Consider the following 16,128-nt stretch of genomic DNA (forward strand, 5'->3'; position numbering starts at 1 on the left):
CACCCTTCTGGAGTAAAAACGCTTTGATTTCTGATAATAAGGAAGCAAAATGTTTCAAAACATTTCCTCTTGATAACCAAAATGTGCTGAAAATTTGAAACCCTACAATATGGTGATGAAACAGGTAAAAGAGAAAAACCTTTTAACAATCCTTAAAAGCAAGAACAGTGTTCCAGAGAAAAGTAGTGATTTCACTGAAAGGAAAAAAAATCTATTGACACTTTAGTGTGTGCTGCAAGAAACCAAAATAAAATACACACAACACCAAAAATGGCACTTTGTTAAAGGCATATCATATCATATCATATCATAAAGGAATTATAAGAGTACCTGAAACATTTTAAAAATAATTTTCATTTAAGCATATTTGTTACAAAATTATTCATACTTAAGTTTCAGTCATAGAATGTACACCACCTTTCACCAGTGCACTTTCCCCACCACCTATTCCCTTGTTTCCTTCCCCTTCACCCTCCTCTGCCTATGTCAGGGGCAGGCATTTTTCTTTTTTCTCTCTATCTCTATTTTCCTTTATGACACTGAGATTTGCAAAACTTCCCTATGACACCGTGGTTTGCAATATTGTTAATTAAAGGGTACCATGCATGTTACTTATCCATTTACAGCATCCAGTTCTTGTCCAGAGTGATAAGTTCTAACTATCTATGTCATAACGTACCTTTCTCTATTCTAACCGAACTCACACTTTTTTTTTTTTTTTTTTTGGTTTTTGGGCCACACCCTGTAACGCTCAGGGGTTACTCCTGGCTATGCGCTCAGAAGTTGCTCCTGGCTTCTTGGGGGACCATATGGGACGCCGGGGGATCGAACCGCGGTCCGTCCTAGGCTAGCGCAGGCAAGGCAGGCACCTTACCTCCAGCGCCACCGCCCGGCCCCCCGAACTCACACTTTTTATGGCACACTTCCTATCATGGACTAGTTCTCTTGTCCCTCATCCCTATTTTCTCTAGATATTATTACCATATTGCCATTTATTATTCTTATATGCCACAAAGGATTATTCTGTGTCTACACCTCTCCTTCTGACTCATTTCACTCAGAATAATAATCTGATGTGTTGATGTATGTACAGATGAAGCACTGTGCATGGCTCAGTGTTTTTGTATAGTCACTAAAAACAGAAGTTGCACACCGTATGTTGTATTCACACATTGTATGATAGACTGGATTCAAAAAACTCCCTGCTGAACTAAACTCTGTGACAGATGACACAGTAAATGTAATTTGTGAAATTCACAATTGTGATCAACTCCAGGCTATTCACCACCCTGGGTCAGAGTATGGATGCCCACTACTAGCATCTTCTCCATGAGGAAGTGAAGTGGCTGTTAAGGGGAAGGGTACTCTCTCACCTTGTTGGCAAGAGGGAAGAAGTAGTGCAGTTCCTGTGAGATCAGAACTCCGACTTTGTACAGAACTCTGACTTTAGACAAGGAATGGGTAGCTAAGCTTGTGTATTTGGCAGACATTGTTCATTTTCTCTATGAACTTAATATTTCTCTGCAGGGGAGTTTCACAAGTAGTTTTTATAGTGAGACATAAGATGGATGTGTTCAAAAAAGAATCTGATTCTGGGATAGCTGTGTCTGAGAAGGAGATATTGAAATGTTAACCACTCTTGCAAAAGTTTCTGATTGCCACTTATATTATGCAGAAAGTCATAATCAATGTGAAAAAAAGCATTTAAGGGCATTAGCTCACAACTTTAATCATGAGTTCCCTGAACATGAGAATCCACAAAAAAGAAAACTCTAGGTTTATAATCCCTTCATAAAAGATGCCCACTCTTGTGCAAAATAAAATATGTGTTTTAAGATCACACCAGGCACTGTATTTCTAAACCCCACCCAACCTGGTCTGAAGAAGCAGAGTAGCAGGAAAAAATAATAAACCAAGCTAGCCAGAAAAGAATGATCATGGAGTCCATGGCCTTTTACCTTGTACTCTCTGCATCGAGCCCAAAAAGCTAGAACACCTCTTTCTTTATTAAAACCAATTCCCAATACCTGGAAGCTTCAGGTCAAGAGAGAGAGACAAAAGTACATATTCAGTGGGCTTTTACATATCAAAGGAAGAGGTTTAAGAAAGGATGACATTGGGGGAATACCTTTGTTTAGGGTTGATACTGGGTATCATCTTACACTCTTGGAGCCGACCGCGGGCGCTGCACACAGGGTGTGCACTGACAGGGGCTAGGAGCAGAGTCCTGACTCCTGGAGCAGCGCCCAGCACACAGAAGAGCCACATTAAAAGTGTAAAGAGCCGCATGTGGCTCGCGAGCCATAGCTTGCCGACCACTGGGCTAGCGGATGTCTCCAGAAATGAGACTAAGAGAAGCCAGCTGTGGACTCCAGAAAAGGCCAGACAGGGAGTATCTCACCTTAATGCCTTGGAGAAACAAAAGTGATTCTTAGAGTGAGCGTGTCCAGTGTCTTTGCAAAATGGACTGTTGAGAAGGCTTGTATGTATGTCATTCTCCTGATGCTATAAACTCTTGTTTGTGAGGCATCTTCCAGAACAATGCTCTAGCCCCAGAACCCTGAGGGATGGGGGAAAAAATCTAAGGAAAAGGCCAATTGTACCCACCAAGATTTGGGTACAAACTAAATCTACTTAAACTATTGCCTTCAAGATAAGGATGATAAAACATCAAATTCAAATTCTCCTGAGGCCAGGGAGATGGCTCAAGGCTCATGCTTTACATGCAAGAGCCTAGAATTTGGGGCTAGAGTGATAATACACTGAGGAGAACATTTTTGTCTTGCATACTGCCAACCTGGGTTTAATCCCCTTCATCCTTTATAGACCCCCAAGCCCATGAGCAATGATTTCTTGAGCACAGAACTGGAACCAACCCCTAGCACCTCCAGGTGTGCCCCCCTCCACAGACATACACAAAACAAAATAGCAAAGTTTGATTCCCATCACTGCATGGTCTACCCACCATCATTGTGATTGACCCAAATTTGAGCCCTCCTGGATTGATGGGGCAAGTACCTGAATGGGACAAAGAAGTATCTTTCTGTAAAGCTACAGAAACTCAGATTGGAAATCTGAGAAACAGAAAGCTGACTCAGTCCCCAAGCCCTGCTCAGAGTTTGCTTTCTCTCCTATACTAGATGAACCCATTGGGGCCCCCTGGAATACATACAGAATACATACAGAGATGTATGGGAAGAACTTGTATTAGAAGAGTGGAGAGGGTTTGGGAAACAAATAAGGCATGATGAGACATCCAGAACTGGCTGGGGGGAGTGGGGGTGCTCCTGCAACCCAGTCAAAGAGGTTATCAGTGCAGAGAGACAAGGGATAGAATCACTCTAGTCTCCTAATGGTTTTTCCTGGCCAAAAGAGAGGTGGTCAGATAGCCTGAGGGAGTCAAATTCCAGGCAAGCACAGAAAAAGGTCTATAGACCATGCCTGGCATGGAGCTGCCAGGGGCAAAGCTACAAAAAGAGTGGACATGGAACTCAGCTTCCAGAACTCAAGCAGTAAGTGCTGAATCAGAGGAGGGTCAAGTGCCAACCTGCTCCTTGTCCCTCCTGCAGCAAAACCAAGGTGCCACCTCCAACTCTGCCCATGGGCAATGGCAAGATGAGAGTTCAAGAGACGGAATCCCATGGGAGTTCCTGCAATTCTGCATTTAATTCCCTCAAGAAAGCAAGTGTCCCAGCTAAAGTGAAAGTCATCCCAGTAAGGAAATGAGGAAGCAAAAAGAATGGTCATCAGACCATGCTTCTTGTGGTGAGAACCATCAGCATGGTCTCAGCCTGGCAGTGGAATGTTTGGGGAAGCACCATTGGGGTTCCCACCTATAGAACGAGCACCTGGGCAAGGTTGTGAGAGGATGTGAGTAGCAGTGGCCTCAGAGATGGTGCATAGGGATACATGTTGATTCATGACTTTGCTTCCATTCCCTTACTTTCCTCCAGTCAACACCACAAATCAATCAGTTGCACCTCATTCCCAATTTCAGAGCCATGAGTAACCCCTGAGCACCACTCGGTGTGGCCTAAAAACCAAAAACGTCCACAAAATGTTGAAGCACAGGGGGCAGGAGAGATAACACAGCAGGTAGGGCATTTGTCTTACAAGTGGTCAACCTTGGTTCTATCCCTGGCATCCCATATGGTCCCCCAAGCATCACCAGGAATGATTTATAAGTGCAGAGCCAGGAATAACCCCTAAGCACCAACAGTGTGACCAAAAAAAATTTTTTGAAGATATGCCTGTTGTACAATGGCCCTAAGTACCATTCCTGGATGTGACCCGCATAACCCTCAGCACTGTTGAACAAGTTGCCCCCTTTTGCTTAGGAAACCCCCCAAAAAAAATCAGTCTGCATTCACCTTGCCTATGGTGATCAGCTCTCTGGAGGAGAGAGACATGATCACCTTCCATTTACAGGGGCTACTGAAACTTGATTACAGGCTTTAAGAGAAGTTCCTTAGATAAAGATTGTCTCCTTAATATTGGGTTTGAGCTGGAGTATATGCTCTCCTCAGTCATTAATGTGGTACTGAATGGAAAGACATAAAGAGAGAAATAAAAAAAAGTCAACCGAAAATCGGGGGTCATCTTATACACCGAGTATATCCCGAAAAATGTTTCAATATGCCGCTAAACGAAAATTGTCTGAATATTGCCACAAAATGAATTTTCCAACTCAATCCTGCACCAATCACTGCCAGGCTGCTTGGACCGCCTCTCTAACTCAGCCAATCCAAGCAGGCTTTTTATGCATGCAAATTATACAGTGTTCTACACTGTAAAAAGCTGCTCAGATTGGCCAGAGTCAGAGAGGACGTCTATTACAGTATAACCTTTGGACCTTTGCTTGTTGTGATTGGCTCACTGTGGAAGATAGTTGCAGCACAGGAACATTCTGTCTTATACAGCAAATATAGGCCTAAACCTATGTTTAACTGTAAAATTAGGGTATCGTCTTATACGCCGAAAAATACAGTACTAGTTATATTGTTTGAACTTCTGGATCAAGCTTGGTTGGCAGCTAGGAGTGTCTTTGTGTCTTTTATGAAAGCCAATCAATCTGCTTTATTATTTAAATTCAATTTGAGGTGGGGTTTTTGGATACCTAAAACCAAAGGGCTGATTAAGTTGGGCTGAAATATATTTAGAGAGTATTAAATTAGACAGAATTAAATCTGACAGGGCATGAGTGATCTTAGAATGTCCTACGCAGCTCATCTGCCTTCCTCGGTCCTGAGAAGGTCTATAGTTTTAAGAAAGACTATCCTCAGCCAACCTCCCATGAAGGAGGCAAGAAATGATCTGTGTGTGTTGAAAGTGAAGGACAGTTTGAAGATGCAAATATTTTAGGTGCTATGAATCATAAATCACAAGAGAAAGAAGACAGCAGGAGACTGGAATGTCAGAAACAGGGTTGCAATGGGGTCTGGGAGAGTTGGGGGCAGAGGCTAGACCTTAGCAATGGTGAAGGGGATTACACAAAAGAACAGGTGTTCAGCCTGTTCCAGGAAGATATCCTTCTCATGTGCTTGCAGTTGCAGTGGCTTGGAGCTGGACCAGCAGGAGGCCATCTAGCAAAGAGCAAAAGGAAGTGAGAGCAGAACCAGCTGACCAATAGGGTAGATGTTACTTCTGGCCTCAGAGGTCCTGTCAAAAAGACATTTGCTCCTGCATCCTTCATGTTATCCACTATGTTCTCCAGTTCCTGGCTAAAGACTAACAGCCAACAACACTTCCAGAACCAAAGACTTGTTCCCCTATAGCCAAGGTCAGAGCATGGACAGTAGTCAAATCCCTGGTTCTGATTCTACCAATTATTGAGGTATCATGATTCCCAGATGTCAAAATTTACCTTTCTATAGGTTGGTTGCCTTTCAAGTTAGTTGCCTCTCACTCATGGGCCTAGTAGAAAGCTCCAACTGTTGAAGAAATATCTGAAGATAATCCCCAGTCCCACATTTAGGACAGAAGATAGTAACCAGGATATTCTTTTTTTTTTTTTTTTTTTTTTTTGGTTTTTGGGCCACACCCAGTAATGCTCAGGGGTTACTCCTGGCTATGCGCTCAGAAGTTGCTCCTGGCTTGGGGGACCATATGGGACACCGGGGGATCGAACCGCGGTCCGTCCAAGGCCAGCGCAGGCAAGGCAGGTACCTTACCTTTAGCGCCACCGCCCGGCCCACCAGGATATTCTTTTAATTCAAACCTTTCAGCCCCTGGATTTTTGTACCATAAGTTCTTTCTTGCAAACATTTTCACTGACAACATTGTTGTCATGAGTGGTCTGCCACATAACCAACCAATAAGGCAATTTGCCATAAGAAAAGATCAAATAACTGGTTGATTGTGGTTGCCAGTAAAACCGTGTTCCTGTTTTTCAATCACACAAATCTTAGCCCTCCAAATGATCTGCAGAGAGAGAAATCCACAGGGAGGATGATAGCAGCTGCAGTGAATAACAAGTCTATATATCAACTTGATAGAAAATATGTGATAAAGCTAAGGTCTGTAACCCTTTTCTGTTCAGTTCACTTCCTTCCTTGTAGCTATTATTTGGTAGCTTGTCTTATCCTCAGATCTTTCAGGCTGCATGTAAGCCAGAGACTGAGTTTGTGTTTTCCATTGTTTGCACAACTAAACTGGAACAGATAGGCTGCAGGCCCTTTGTGAAGTCCTGACCAGGTGCCTAAATGAAAGATCTGCAAACACTAAGCACTGTAGGAAGTGAGAGAACATCACCAGCATGGTTCCATGGCCTTGCCTCACTCCCACTCAGCCTCTGCACACTTCAGGAAGGCCTCCCTGCAGCCACAGCAGCCTGCACACAGAAGGTACCTTCAGGGCCAGATGCATTTGTCTTGCAATGGGTTCAATCCACAACACTATATATAGTCCCATGAGCACCACCAGGAGTGATTCCTGAGTGTAAAGCCAGGAGTAAACCCTGATTACAATAATATGTGAATCTTCCAAAAACTACAAAACAACAACAGCAAACAAACCAGGAGGCACCTCACAATTCAGTGCTGGCTGAATTGAGGAATTAGCTCTGATGATGGGAAATGGGGGTGGGGGGAGCCCAAGGGGAAGAAAGGAGAGAGAAGGTTGGGGTCAATGCTAACAATATTGGAACCTCCTGTAGCTATAATACCTGTAGCTCCTGACTGGTGGGGAATCCAGAGTTCCCTTAGATTCTCAAACTGACCCCTATTCAGTTTCCCAGGATGCCAAGCAGAGAGAATGAGTGATGGGTAAAAGGGGACTAGACTGCATTCAGGAGAAGAAAAAGCCTATCTAAGACAATAGCTCTTTACCTTACTGACACTCTTACTTACTGAATAACCTGGAGAACTTACATTTATCTCTATACTTATTTTGCCATATAGGAAATCAAATCCAGGACCACACATGCGAGACCTGTGTTTCACTATTGAGACGCTTGCGTGTGGGCACACACACACACACACACACACACACACACACACACACACACACACACACAAAGAGAGAGAGACCTTCCTATTCTCTCTTCCTGTCTACATAGCCTCCTTCCAAGAATATCATGGGCAGCCTGAAAGCACATCCCTGCCCTGTGTAGTCTGAGGCAGGTGCATGACTATAAGCAGCTTTCATTGTGAAGGTCAGTTTCTAGGGTGAATCAGGAAAAGCAGGAGCAATGGTCAGTCCCTCCATCTGGCTGAACTCCTTAGTCATGAACACAGGAGACGACTGGAGAAGGGTGTAGAAGTTGCTGGCAGCTGAAGCTCTTGGTTTAGGTAGAAGTTGCTTATTTTGCAAATTCAGGCCTGAGGTACTCCTCAGATCTCAGAAAGTTTAGGGCCTTCATCTAAAATGCTGACCCACCCAACAATTGCAGTGCCATGAGGAGCACTGGCCACAGAAGTAGCCTGATCAGAAGAGCATGCTCAGTGTCACTGCATTTCTGAGGATGCCAACCCCAGCTCCTACCTAAGAGGGTGCTGGTCTCCGGGTCTTAAGGGCCTTGGATTCATGTTAAGCTCTGATGGGAATGAGGTTGTATCCTAGAAAGTATGGGAATGGCTTTGGCAATGGAATGAGTGAACTAAACTGGCAAAATACAGCACACCTGAGGTGCAAGCAATGAGCCAAGACAAGTTTGTCCAAGAGAAGAAAAGCCTGCATGGGGAGATTGCCAGCATCTGCTGCCAACAGGGAAATCAGAAGTAGTTCCCACAGAATCCTTGCAGCAGTACAGACTTACTAAGTACCAACCGAGCACCAGAAATTATGTTGGATGTCTGAAATAAAATAATGAAAAAGGAGCTCCTATTCCAATGTGGTTCTACCAAAGAGAGACAGAGAGACTATTTCTCCCATGTTCTTAGGAGCCCTTGTCCAGCACTTGGACCCCCCTGCCTGCCTGGTGAGCCCTTTCTGGTAAGGTCACTTCTAGGTAAGCCTAGAAAATAAGACCCTTGGATGAGCTCAGGGAATTGAGTGCTAGTTTCAAGTCTGTCACTGGCTCAAAAAACTCTGCTGTTCTCAGGGTCTCGTGGGCTCCATGTCTGTGAATCAGATGGTGCCAAGGGATACAAATGTGTTCATAGTTTTTGTTTTTACTATAGTCCAGCCTTCCACTGCCATTCATTCGACAATTGTGCCCTTTTATCTCATTCTCTACCCTCCTCTCTGCCTCTACCATTTCTGCCATAGTCATTGTCACACAATTATAGCCCCTCACCTCCTTCTGTCACCCCTCCCCTTCTATCATATCCTCGAGACCTCCATCCATATTCTCTTTCTCCCTCCATGACCCCTCACTTCCCTTCATTTCATTTCATCCCCCATAACCTTTGACTTCCTTCATTTCCTTTACCTCCCTCCAGCAGCCCTCACATCCCTCTATTGCTCTTCTTTTTTTTTTTTTTTTTTTTAATGCATAATTTTTTTTTTATTTAAACACCTTGATTACATACATGATTGTGTTTGGGTTTCAGTCATAAAAGGAACACCACCCATCACCAGTGCAACATTCCCATCACCCAAGTCCCAAATCTCCCTCCTCCCCACCCAACCCCCGCCTGTACCCTAAACAGGCTCTATATTTCCCTCATACATTCTCAATATTAGGACAGTTCAAAATGTAGTTATTTCTCTAACTAAACTCATCACTCTTTGTGGTGAGCTTCCTGAGGTGAGCTGGAACTTCCAGCTCTTTTTTCTTTTGTGTCTGAAAATTATTATTACAAGGGTGACTTTCATTTTTCTTAAAACCCATAGATGAGTGAGACCATTCTGCGTTTTTCTCTCTCTCTCTGACTTATTTCACTCAGCATAATAGATTCCATGTACATCCATGTATAGGAAAATTTCATGACTTCATCTCTCCTGACAGCTGCATAATATTCCATTGTGTATATGTACCACAGTTTCTTTAGCCATTCGTCTGTTGAAGGGCATCTTGGTTGTTTCCAGAGTCTTGCTATGGTAAATAGAGCTGCAATGAATATAGGTGTAAGGAAGGGGTTTTTGTATTGTATTTTGGTGTTCCTAGGGTATATTCCTAGGAGTGGTATAGCTGGATCGTATGGGAGCTCGATTTCCAGTTTTTGGAGGAATCTCCATATCACTTTCCATAAAGGTTGAACTAGACAGCATTCCCACCAGCAGTGGATAAGAGTTCCTTTCTCTCCACATCCCCGCCAACACTGTTGATTCTCATTCTTTGTGATGTGTGCCATTCTCTGGGGTGTGAGGTGGTATCTCATCGTTGTTTTGATTTGCATCTCCCTGATGATTAGTGATGTGGAACATTTTTTCATGTGTCTTTTGGCCATGCGTATTTCTTCTTTGTCAAAGTGTCTGTTCATTTCTTCTCCCCATTTTTTGATGGGGTTAGATGTTTTTTTCTTGTAAAGTTCTGTCAGTGCCTTGTATATTTTGGAGATTAGCCCCTTATCTGATGGGTATTGGGTGAATAGTTTCTCCCACTCAGTGGGTGGCTCTTGTATCCTGGGCACTATTTCCTTTGAGGTGCAGAAGCTTCTCAGCTTAATATATTCCCATCTGTTAATCTCTGCTTTCACTTGCTTGGAGAGTGCAGTTTCCTCCTTGAAGATGCCTGTAATGTCCTGTAGTGTTTTGCCTATGTGCTGTTCTATATATCTTATGGTTTTGGGGCTGATATCGAGGTCTTTAATCCATTTGGATTTTACCTTTGTACATGATGTTAGCTGGGGGTCTAAGTTTAATTTTTTGCAAGTGGCTATCCAATTGTGCCAACACCACTTGTTGAAGAGGCTTTCCCTGCTCCATTTAGGATTTCCTGCTCCTTTATCAAAAATTAGATGGTTGTATCTCTGGGGAACATTTTCTGAGTATTCAAGCCTATTCCACTGATCTGAGGACCTATCCTTATTCCAATACCATGCTGTTTTGATAACTGTTGCTTTGTAGTACAGTTTAAAGTTGGGAAAAGTAATTCCTCCCATATTCTTTTTCCCAATGATTGCTTTAGCTATTCGAGGGTGTTTATTGTTCCAAATGAATTTCAAAAGTGTCTGATCCACTTCTTTGAAGAATGTCATGGGTATCTTTAGAGGGATGGCATTAAATCTGTATAATGCCTTGGGGAGTATTGACATTTTGATGATGTTAATCCTGCCAATCCATGAGCAGGGTATGTGTTTCCATTTCCGTGTGTCCTCTCTTATTTCTTGGAGCAGAGTTTTATAGTTTTCTTTGTATAGGTCCTTCACATATTTAGTCAAGTTGATTCCAAGATATTTGAGTTTGTGTGGTACTATTGTGAATGGGGTTGTTTTCTTAATGTCCATTTCATCCTTATTACTATTGGTATATAGAAAGGCCATTGATTTTTGTGTGTTAATTTTGTAGCCTGCCACCTTGCTATATGAGTCTATTGTTTCTAGAAGCTTTTTGATAGAGTCTTTAGGGTTTTCTAAGTAGAGTATCATGTCATCTGCAAACAGTGAGAGCTTGACTTCTTCCTTTCCTATCTGGATTCCCTTGATATCCTTTTCTTGCCTAATCGCTATAGCTAGTACTTCCAGTGCTATGTTGAATAGGAGTGGTGAGAGAGGACAGCCTTGTCTTGTGCCAGAATTTAGAGGGAAGGCTTTCAGTTTTTCTCCATTGAGGATAATATTTGCCACTGGCTTGTGGTAGATGGCCTTCACTATATTGAGAAAGGTTCCCTCCATTCCCATCTTGCTGAGAGTTTTGATCAAGAATGGGTGTTGGACCTTATCAAATGCTTTCTCTGCATCTATTGATATGATCATGTGGTTTTTATTTTTCTTGTTATTGATGTTGTGTATTATGTTGATAGATTTACGGATGTTAAACCAGCCTTGCATTCCTGGGATGAAACCTACTTGATCGTAGTGGATGATCTTCTTAACGAGGCATTGAATCCTATTTGCCAGGATTTTGTTGAGGATCTTTGCATCTGCATTCATCAGTGATATTGGTCTGTAATTTTCTTTTTTGGTAGTGTCTCTGTCTGGTTTAGGTATCAAGGTGATGTTGGCTTCATAAAAGCTATTTGGAAGTGTTTCTGTTTGTTCAATTTCATGAAAGAGTCTTGCCAAGATTGGCAGTAGTTCCTCTTGGAAAGTTTGATAGAATTCATTAGTGAATCCATCTGGACCTGGGCTTTTGTTTTTCGGCAGACATTTGATTACTGTTTTAATTTCATCAATGGTGATGGGGGTGTTTAGATATGCTACATCCTCTTCCTTCAACCGTGGAAGATTATAAGAGTCCAAGAATTTATCCATTTCTTCCAGGTTCTCATTTTTAGTGGCGTAGAGTTTTTCAAAGTAGTTTCTGATTACCCTTTGAATCTCTGTCATATCAGTAGTGATCTCTCCTTTTTCATTCCTGATACGAGTTATCAAGTTTCTCTCTCTCTCTTTCTTTGTTAGGTTTGCCAGTGGTCTATCAATCTTGTTTATTTTTTCAAAGAACCAACTTCTGCTTTCGTTGATCTTTCGGATTGTTTTTTGAGTTTCCACTTCGTTGATTTCTGCTCTCAGCTTTGTTATTTCCTTCTGTCTTCCTATTCTTGGGTCCTTTTGTTGAGCATTTTCTAGTTCTATTAGCTGTGTCATTAAGCTACTCAGGTAAGCTCCTTCTTCCTTCCTGATGTGTGCTTGCAAAGCTATAAATTTTCCTCTCAGTACTGCTTTTGCTGTGTCCCATAAGTTCTGAGAGTTTGTGTCTTTATTGTCATTTGTTTCCAGGAACCTTTTTATTTCCTCCTTGATTTCATCTCGGACCCACTGGTTATTGAGCATGAGGCTGTTTAACTTCCAGGTGTTAAAGTGTTTCTTCTGAGTCCCTTTGGAGTTCACAAATAATTTCAGAGCCTTGTGGTCAGTGAAGGTAGTCTGCAAAATTTCTATCCTCTTGATCTTATGGAGGTATGTTTTATGTGCCAGCATGTAATCTATCCTGGAGAATGTCCCATGTACATTGGAGAAGAATGTGTATCCAGGTTTCTGGGGATGGAGTGTCCTATATATATCCACTAGGCCTCTTTCTTCCATTTCTCTCCTCAGGTCTTGTATATTCTTGTTGGGTTTCAGTCTGGTTGACCTGTCCAGTGTTGACAAAGCCGTGTTAAGGTCCCCCACAATTATTGTGTTGTTGTTGATATTATTTTTCAGATTTGTCAACAGTTGTATTAAATATTTTGCTGGCCCCTCATTCGGTGCATATATGTTTAGGAGAGTGAATTCTTCCTGCTCTACGTACCCCTTGATTAATATAAAATGTCCGTCTTTGTCCCTTACAACCTTCCTGAGTATAAAGTTTGCATTATCTGATATTAGTATGGCCACTCCAGCTTTTTTATGGGTGTTGTTTGCTTGGATAACTTTTCTCCAGCCTTTTATTTTGAGTCTATGTTTGTTCTGACTATTCAGGTGCGTTTCTTGTAGGCAGCAGAAGGTTGGATTGAGTTTTTTGATCCATTTAGCCACTCTGTGTCTCTTAACTGGTGCATTTAGTCCATTGACGTTGAGAGAAAGAATTGTCCTGGGATTTAACGCCATCTTTATTTCAAAATTTGGTGTGTCTTTTGGGTAGTCTTGTCTTAGATTAGGTCTTTCAGTTTTTCTCTTAAGACTGGTTTTGTGTCTGTGAAGTTTCTGAGCTGTTTTTTGTCTGTGAAACCATGTATTCTTCCATCAAACCGGAAAGTGAGTTTTGCTGGGTATAGTATTCTGGGTGAAGCATTCATTTCATTCAGTCTTGTCACAATATCCCACCACTGCTTTCTGGCATTGAGCGTTTCTGGTGACAGGTCTGCTGTAAATCTCAGGGAAGCTTGCTTGAACATGATTTCCCCTTTTGATCTTGCTGTTTTCAGAATTCTGTCTCTATCTGTGGGATTTGTCATTGTGACTAGGATGTGTCTTGGGGTGGTTTTTCTGGGGTCTCTTTTGGTTGGTACTCTTCGGGCATGCAGGATTTGATCACATATATTCTTTAGCTCTGGAAGTTTCTCTTTAATGATGTTCTTGACCATTGATTCTTCCTGGAAATTTTCTTCCTGGGTCTCTGGGACTCCAATGATTCTTAAGTTGTTTCTGTTGATCTTATCATAGACTTCTATTTTCGTCTGTTCCCATTCTTTGACTAATTTTTCCATTGTCTGCTCATTTGCTTTAAGTTTTTTGTCCAATCTCTCCTGCTGTATGGAATTGTTATGTATCTCATCTTCCACAGCACCAAGTCTATTCTCAGCTTCTGATACCCTGTCCCAGAGCTTATCCATTTTGTCATTCACTTCGTTTACTGACTTTTTCAGTCCTGTTAGTTGACATGTTATTTCAGTTTGGAGTTTTGTCATTTCTGCCTTCATATTTTCTTGGTTCTTATTAGTGTTCTGTTCAACTCGATCCATGGTTTCTTGGAGTCTGTTGAGCACCTTCCATATTGCTAGTCTAAAGTCCTTATCTGAGAGGTTGATTAGTTGTTCAGTCATTATCTGGTCCTCAGAATTGTCATCTTCATTCTCTATGTCTGATGCTGGCCTGCGTTGTTTCCCCATTGTCACACTTGTATTGTGGGTTTTTCTACGTGTTGTGGTGGTATTCATTGTCTATATGATGTAGGCAGCACACTCCTCTGGCTCCTCCCTTTCTGGATGGGCTGACTTGCCTCTAAGGGAGGGGAGTCCTCCGTGGATGAAGCCTCACACTGGGTCAAATCTTAGGCCCGAGCATGCAACAGAGAAGACAGTCCAGAGAGAAATGTTTGCTTCTGTGATATAGCGCCGTTCTTAGTGTGATTTTTCCTTCTTGTTGCAATGGAGTTCTTTCCTTAGAAAGAGTGCACGGCCGCGTAGCAAAGCGGAGCGGCCGTGCTCCTCTGAGCCTCTTTTTGCCCCACTCGCAAGAGTTTCACGCAAGAGGACAGTAGACAGACATAGACAGGTCACACTCACAGTCTTTCACAGCTGAGCCCCACTGGGCCGGTGTACTTTCGCGGATTTTCCCCGCCTGGTGTCACACACAGGGAGCCAGCTTTTGCAAAGGTTAGCCGGTTTTTATGCTCTGAAGTCCCTCCCTGAAAATGGCGTCTGGGCGAGCGAGGTTTCTGGAGGCTCTTTTTGCCCCACTCGCAAGAGTTTCACGCAAGAGGACAGTAGACAGACATAGACAGGTCACACTCACAGTCTTTCACAGCTGAGCCCCACTGGGCCGGTGTACTTTCGCGGATTTTCCCCGCCTGGTGTCACACACAGGGAGCCAGCTTTTGCAAAGGTTAGCCGGTTTTTATGCTCTGAAGTCCCTCCCTGAAAATGGCGTCTGGGCGAGCGAGGTTTCTGGAGGCTCTTTTTGCCCCACTCGCAAGAGTTTCACGCAAGAGGACAGTAGACAGACATAGACAGGTCACACTCACAGTCTTTCACAGCTGAGCCCCACTGGGCCGGTGTACTTTCGCGGATTTTCCCCGCCTGGTGTCACACACAGGGAGCCAGCTTTTGCAAAGGTTAGCCGGTTTTTATGCTCTGAAGTCCCTCCCTCTCTATTGCTCTTCTTTACCATGCTGGGCCTCACTGCTGGAAGCTTCTAGCCACTGCGCCACAAAGATACATGGCAACAGGGAATTGCCATGAGGCAACCTTACAGCAAGACAAATGTCATCAAAGTGAATACATAGCTCTTTTCTCCCAACCTCAGGAAGGAAATTCTGAGGTATTTTAATCCTCAGATGTCCCCTAGCATGGCCAAGCCTATTTGACTGTAATGCTAACCAGAACCCCACCAATACACACACATATACAGTCTATCCCCCATCTCTCTCTCTTCCTTTCTCTGTCTCTCTGTGTGTCTCTGTCCTCTTTCTTTTTTTCTAGGATCAATTATTTGCTAACAAACCTTTCACTCAGGCCCATATTTTTTAGGGGGCTGAAGAGACAGCACAGCAGTAAGGCCTTGTATGGAGTCATTCAAGGATGAAAGTGGTTCGAATCCCGGCATCCCATATGTTCCCCCGTGCCTACCAGGAGTCATTTCTGAGCACAGGGCCAAAAGTAACCCCTGAGCACCACCGGGTATGACCCAAAAAAAGAAAGCTCATATTTTGGAGAAACTCAAACTAAAGCATATGGCTGTGGGGTTCATGATTATGTTATTCTCTGTAGACAAGGTGTTGGGGTAATCGGGATCAGAAGACAGGAATTGGGTTCATATGCTGACACTCAGTGCTATTGCTAATCTCATTTTACTACACTGAAACATATGATGGGTCTTTAGTCAATAGGCAGTTCAAAGGAACTGACCCTTGGGAACCTCAGTGAATCCCCAGGAAAAGAGAGGAGGGCACTTCTCAATTGTTCCAGAACTTATAAAGGGGAAGGGGTTTGTCAGACAGTATCAATACTCTTTTTCTTGTCTCTTTCCTTCTCCTCTTTCCTCTCTTCTTTATTCATTCTCTCTTCAGTTTGTTCCGAGTTGGCACTCTGCCCCTCTGGAGCACCTCAGGTATGAGGATCTGCTCACCCCTGATAGAGGTCCTGGTAATAGGGCTCTTGTAGCCTGTTCAGCTCTGCCTTATTTGGCATATCCAAACATATGATTCCAATTGCTTCTGACCCTC

The sequence above is a fragment of the Suncus etruscus genome, chromosome 6 (assembly GCF_024139225.1).
Source record: "Suncus etruscus isolate mSunEtr1 chromosome 6, mSunEtr1.pri.cur, whole genome shotgun sequence".
In the NCBI taxonomy this organism is placed as follows: Eukaryota; Metazoa; Chordata; class Mammalia; order Eulipotyphla; family Soricidae; genus Suncus; species Suncus etruscus.